Below are 6,845 nucleotides of genomic sequence, written 5' to 3'. Positions count from 1 at the left end.
TCTTTTATACCAAGACAAAACAATGTACATGATAACACTTCCAATCAGTTAAGATCAGAAGCCATGAGAGCCACTGCCTGGTACTGCATCAGGGCATTAGTAAATCTGTGGTATTGAGCACAATATTTGCTGTAGGACATCTTTTATACCAAGACAAAACAATGTACATGATAACACTTCCAATCAGTTAAGATCAGAAGCCATGAGAGCCACTGCCTGGTACTGCATCAGGGCATTAGTAAATCTGTGGTATTGAGCAGAATATTTGCTGTAGGACATCTTTTATACCAAGACTAAACAATGTACATGATAACACTTCCAATCTGTTAAGATCAGAAGTCATGAGAGCCACTGCCTGGTACTGCATCAGGGCATTAGCAAATCTGTGGTATTGAGCAGAATATTGCTTGCTGTAGCCCATTTTTATACCAAGACTAAACAATGTACATGATAACACTTCCAATCAGTTAAGATCAGAAGCCATGAGAGCCACTGCCTGGTACTGCATCAGGGCATTAGTAAATCTGTGGTATTGAGCACAATATTTGCTGTAGGACATCTTTTATACCAAGACAAAACAATGTACATGATAACACTTCCAATCAGTTAAGATCAGAAGCCATGAGAGCCACTGCCTGGTACTGCATCAGGGCATTAGTAAATCTGTGGTATTGAGCACAATATTTGCTGTAGGACATCTTTTATACCAAGACAAAACAATGTACATGATAACACTTCAATCAGTTAAGATCAGAAGCCATGAGAGCCACTGCCTGGTACTGCATCAGGGCATTAGTAAATCTGTGGTATTGAGCAGAATATTTGCTGTAGGACATCTTTTATACCAAGACTAAACAATGTACATGACAACACTTCCAATCAGTTAAGATCAGAAGCCATGAGAGCCACTGCCTGGTACTGCATCAGGGCATTAGCAAATCTGTGGTATTGAACAGAATATTTGCTGTAGCCCATCTTTTATACCAAGACAAAAACATGTACATGATAACACTTCCAATCAGTTAAGATCAGAAGCCATGAGAGCCACTGCTGGTACTGCATCAGGGCATTAGTAAATCTGTGGTATTGAGCACAATATTTGCTGTAGGACATCTTTTATACCAAGACAAAACAATGTACATGATAACACTTCAATCAGTTAAGATCAGAAGCCATGAGAGCCACTGTCTGGTACTGCATCAGGGCATTAGTAAATCTGTGGTATTGAGCACAATATTTGCTGTAGGACATCTTTTATACCAAGACAAAACAATGTACATGATAACACTTCCAATCAGTTAAGATCAGAAGCCATGAAGCCACTGCCTGGTACTGCATCAGGGCATTAGTAATCTGTGGTATTGAGCACAATATTTGCTGTAGGACATCTTTTATACCAAGACAAAACAATGTACATGATAACACTTCCAATCAGTTAAGATCAGAAGCCATGAGAGCCACTGCCTGGTACTGCATCAGGGCATTAGTAAATCTGTGGTATTGAGCAGAATATTGCTGTAGGACATCTTTTTACCAAGACTAAACAATGTACATGATAACACTTCCATCTGTTAAGATCAGAAGTCATGAGAGCCACTGCCTGGTACTGCATCAGGGCATTAGTAAATCTGTGGTATTGAGCAGAATATTTGCTGTAGGACATCTTTTATACCAAGACTAAACAATGTACATGATAACACTTCCAATCTGTTAAGATCAGAAGCCATGAGAGCCACTGTCTGGTACTGCATCAGGGCATTAGTAAATCTGTGGTATTGAGCACAATATTTGCTGTAGGACATCTTTTATACCAAGACTAAACAATGTACATGATAACACTTCCAATCTGTTAAGATCAGAAGCCATGAGAGCCACTGCCTGGTACTGCATCAGGGCATTAGTAAATCTGTGGTATTGAGCAGAATATTTGCTGTAGGACATCTTTTATACCAAGACTAAACAATGTACATGATAACACTTCCAATCAGTTAAGATCAGAAGCCATGAGAGCCACTGCCTGGTACTGCATCAGGGCATTAGTAAATCTGTGGTATTGAGCACAATATTTGCTGTAGGACATCTTTTATACCAAGACTAAACAATGTACATGATAACACTTCCAATCAGTTAAGATCAGAAGCCATGAGAGCCACTGCCTGGTACTGCATCAGGGCATTAGTAAATCTGTGGTATTGAGCAGAATATTTGCTGTAGCCCATCTTTTATACCAAGACTAAACAATGTACATGATAACACTTCCAATCAGTTAAGATCAGAAGCCATGAGAGCCACTGCCTGGTACTGCATCAGGGCATTAGTAAATCTGTGGTATTGAGCAGAATATTTGCTGTAGGACATCTTTTATACCAAGACTAAACAATGTACATGATAACACTTCCAATCAGTTAAGATCAGAAGCCATGAGAGCCACTGCCTGGTACTGCATCAGGGCATTAGTAAATCTGTGGTATTGAGCAGAATATTTGCTGTAGGACATCTTTTATACCAAGACTAAACAATGTACATGATAACACTTCCAATCAGTTAAGATCAGAAGCCATGAGAGCCACTGTCTGGTACTGCAACGATTATGCTCAGATGGTGCTTTTAACATTCCACTGGCATGGGTGCCAGTCAGGCAGTGCCGTCATTGGTCATGTCAGTGAATTTGAATAATAATAATCTTTTCTACTGAAGGCACAAGGCATGAAATTTTGGGGGAGGGGACTAGTTGATTACATCAACCCCAATACTTGACTAGTAGTGGTAGTAGTAGTAGTAGTAGTAGTAGTGGTAGTAGTAGTAGTAGTAGTAGTAGTAGTATTAGTAGTAATAGCAGCAGCAGCAGCAGTAGTAGTAGTAGTAGTAGCAGCAGCAGTAGTAGTAGCAGTAGTAGTAGTAGTAGTAGTAGTCGCAGCAGCAGCAGCAGTAGCAGTAGTAGTAGTAGTAGTAGTAGTAGTAGTAGTAGTAGCAACAGCAGCTACAGCAATCTTCTCAAACGTTCCATGCACGAATGGAATACAGACATAATATAATAATAATAATAATAATAATAGTTATCGCCATACTAATATGGCATTCTTATAAAAATAAGAATAAAGCTGTCCGCTTATTAGCTCCATGAGGCCATCGCCTTAAGTTAGCTAACTTATTTTTATAAGAATGCCATATTAGTATGGCGATAACTATTATTTTCCGGGAACGCTGCCGTTGTTCTCTTTTAGAGAGACTTAGTAATTTTAATATTTCTATTAATAATAATAATATCTATATATATAAAACTGTAGTTGTGTGAGTGTCTGTCCCCTTCGATTTAGATTCCTAACTACTCCCACATTTTGCGGTGCAGTTTAACCAAATTCGGGTATCTTATAGTCGTGATTCATATCGAGCCCGTCTGACTATTAGCGCGCGTCTACGATGAGTCTACGATTTTAAAAATAATTTAACATCATTTTTTATTCCATCTTAATGTATAATTTTTCGTGTGTCGATGGCGGCGGAGTTGGCGTCCATGGTCACGCCTGCACCTGTGTTGCTTTTCCCCCTTCTTCCCTCCCTCGTGAAGCTGTGGGGAAGGGAGTGTAAGGAAATCAACGTCGTAAAGCGTTGTCAAGGAGACCAGCGTTCTTTTAGAACAACGATTTCATGGCTTGAAGACACCAAAAGAGAAATGGCTAAAAATGCTTATATAGTTATTTCCCTTACAAACCCGAGCAACGCCGGGCGATACTGCTAGTTAATAATAATAATAATAATAATAATAATAATAAGAATAATAACTATGCTTTCAAATTTTGCCACAAAGGTAACAGTTTTGAGGGAGGGGATGAGTCGATTACCTCCACCCCAGGGCTCAACTGGTATTTATTTTATCGACCCCCAAAAGGATAAAATAATCCTTTCTACTAAAGGCACCTGGCCTGAAATTTAGGGGGAGAGGACTAGACGATTAGATCAACCCCAGTGTTTCATTGATACTTGATTTATTGACCCTCAATGGATAAAACACAAAGTCGACCTCAGTGGAATTTGAACTCAGAACGTGAAGACAGATGAGATGCTGCTAAGCATTTTGCCTGGCATGCTAATGTCTCTGCCAGCTCGGAGCCTTGATAATAATAATGATAATAATAAATAATAATAATAATAATAATAATAATAATATAATAATAATAATAAAAATAATAATAATAATAATAATAATAATAATAATAATAATAATAAAATAATAATAACAGTGATGATGATTTCTTCTTCTTCTTCTCCTCCTCCTCCTTCTTCTCTTCCTCCTCCTACTCCATCCCCTTCTTCTTCTTCTTCATGCTTTCTGCGTCCTCTTTTTCTTCTTCTTCTTCTTCCAATTCTTCGTCTTCTCCTTCTTTTCCTCTTTCTTCTTCTTCTTCTTCTTCTTCTTCTTCCAATTCCGCTTCTTCTTCTTCTTCTTCCAATTCCACTTCTTCTTCTCCTTCTTTTCCTCTTTCTTCTTCTTCTTCTTCTTCTTCTTCTTGCAATTTTTCGTCTTCTTCTTCTTCTTCTTCTTCTTCTTCTTCTTCTTCTTTTCCTCTTTCTTCTTCTTCTTCTTCTTCTTCTTCTTCTTCTTCTTCTTCTCCTTCTTCTTCATCATCATCATCATCACCCTTTGCTGCTGCTGCTGCTGCCAGTAAATACACTTTGAAAGCTGCCCAACTGTTCAAGAAAAGCACGAAAAAAAATTTTTCTGCTCAAGTTTATAATTTATTTCAATTTTTTTTTTTTCCCCCTCTCTTCACAACATGAGATAAATCATATTCTACCAATGTTAGCAAATTCCTTTTTCATTTTTGCATTTTTCTTTACCCAAATCACTCATTTTCTCTCTATCATGCCCGAATTTCTTATTTTTAACCATATTTGTTCAGCAGGATTTGTCTTCTTTACAGTTTGACGCAATTTGTTCATAAATATTAAATTTTTGGTTTAATGTTCTTTTCCGTGAAATATGAAAATGATTTAGTAGTAGTAGTAGTAGTAGTAGTAGTAGTAGTAGTAGTAGTAGTAACAGTAGTAGCAGTAGTAGTAGCAGCAGCAGCAGTAGTAGTAGTAGTAGTATTAGCAGCAGCAGCAGCAACAGTAGTAGTAGTAGTAGTAGTAGCAGCAGCAGCAGTAGTAGTAGTAGTAGTAGTAGTAGTAGTAGTAGTAGTAGTAGTAGTAGTAGCAGCAGCAGTAGTAGTAGCAGTAGTAGTAGTAGTAGTAGTATTAGCAGCAGCAGCAGCAGTAGTAGTAGTAGTAGTATTAGCAGCAGCAGCAACAGTAGTAGTAGTAGTAGTAGTAGTAGTAGTGGTAGTAGTAGTAGTAGTAGCAGCAGCAGTAGTAGTAGCAGTAGTAGTAGTAGTAGTAGTATTAGCAGCAGCAGCAGCAGTAGTAGTAGTAGTAGTAGTAGTAGTAGTAGTAGTGGTAGTAGTAGTAGTAGTAGTAGTAGTAGTAGTAGTAGTAGTGGTAGTAGTAGTAGTGGTAGTAGTAGTAGTAGTAGTAGTAGTAGTAGTATTAGCAGCAGCAGCAACAGTAGTAGTAGTAGTAGTAGTAGTAGTAGTAGTAGTAGTAGTAGTAGTAGTAGTAGAACCACATGGTTTTGTATTCAATCCTACTGTGTGGCACCTTGGGCAAGTGTTTTCTACTATAGCCTCGGACTAACCAAAGCCATGTAAGTGGATTTGGTAGATGGAAACTGAAAAGAAGCCCGTCATATATATATTCTTTTATCTTTTATTCTTTTACGTGTTTCAGTCATTTGACTGCAGCCATGCTGGAGCACCACCTTTAGTTGAGCAAATCGACCCCAGAACTTATTCTTTTGTAAGCCTGGTATTATTCTATCAGCCTCTTTTGCCGAACTGCTAAGTTACGGGGACGTAAGCAAAACAGCATCGGTTGTCAAGTGACAGGGCGACAAGCACAGACATACAAACATATACACACGCATACATACATACATACATACATACATACATATATATGACAGGCTTCTTTCAGTTTCCGTCAACCAAATCCACTCACAAGGCTTTGGTCGGCCTGAGGTTATAGTAGCAGACACTTGCCCAAGATGCCATGCAGTGGGACCGAACCCATACCATGTGGTTAGTAAGCAAGTTACTTACCACACAATCACTCCTGCAGCTATATATATATATATATATATACATACACATATATGCATACTTGTGTGTGTGTTTGTGTGTGCAAATATATATATCATCATCATTTTATGCCCATTTTCCTTTGAGTGGATGGAAGTGTCTTCCAGAAGATCCATAAGTGGTCGAGGAGGAACTGGTAGTACTGGCAATCTTATTTCTTTATTGCTCACAAGGGGCTAAACATAGAGGGGACAAACAAGGACAGACAAATGGATTAAGTCGATTACATCGACCCCAGTGCGTAATTTGCACTTAATTTATCGACCCCAAAAGGATGAAAGGCAAAGTCGACCTCAGCGGAATTTGAACTCAGAATGTAGCGACAGACGAAATACCTGCTTCTTTACTACCCACAAGGGGCTAAACATAGAGGGGACTAACAAGGACAGACAAAGAGATTAAATCGATTACATCAACCCCAGTGTGCAACTGGTACTTAATTTATCGACCCCAAAAGGATGAAAGGCAAAGTTGACCTCGGCAGAATTTGAACTCAGAACGTAACAGCAGACGAAATACCTATTTCTTTATTACCCACAAGGGGCTAAACACAGAGGGGACAAACAAGGACAGACATAGGTAGTAAGTCGATTACATCGAGCCCAGTGCGTAACTGGTACTTAATTTATCGACCCCGAAAGGATGAAAGGCAAAGTCGACCTCGGCGGA

The sequence above is a fragment of the Octopus sinensis genome, linkage group LG29, assembly GCF_006345805.1.
Source record: "Octopus sinensis linkage group LG29, ASM634580v1, whole genome shotgun sequence".
Classification (NCBI taxonomy): Eukaryota; Metazoa; Mollusca; class Cephalopoda; order Octopoda; family Octopodidae; genus Octopus; species Octopus sinensis.
Note: the sequence above shows the minus strand (reverse complement) of the source record.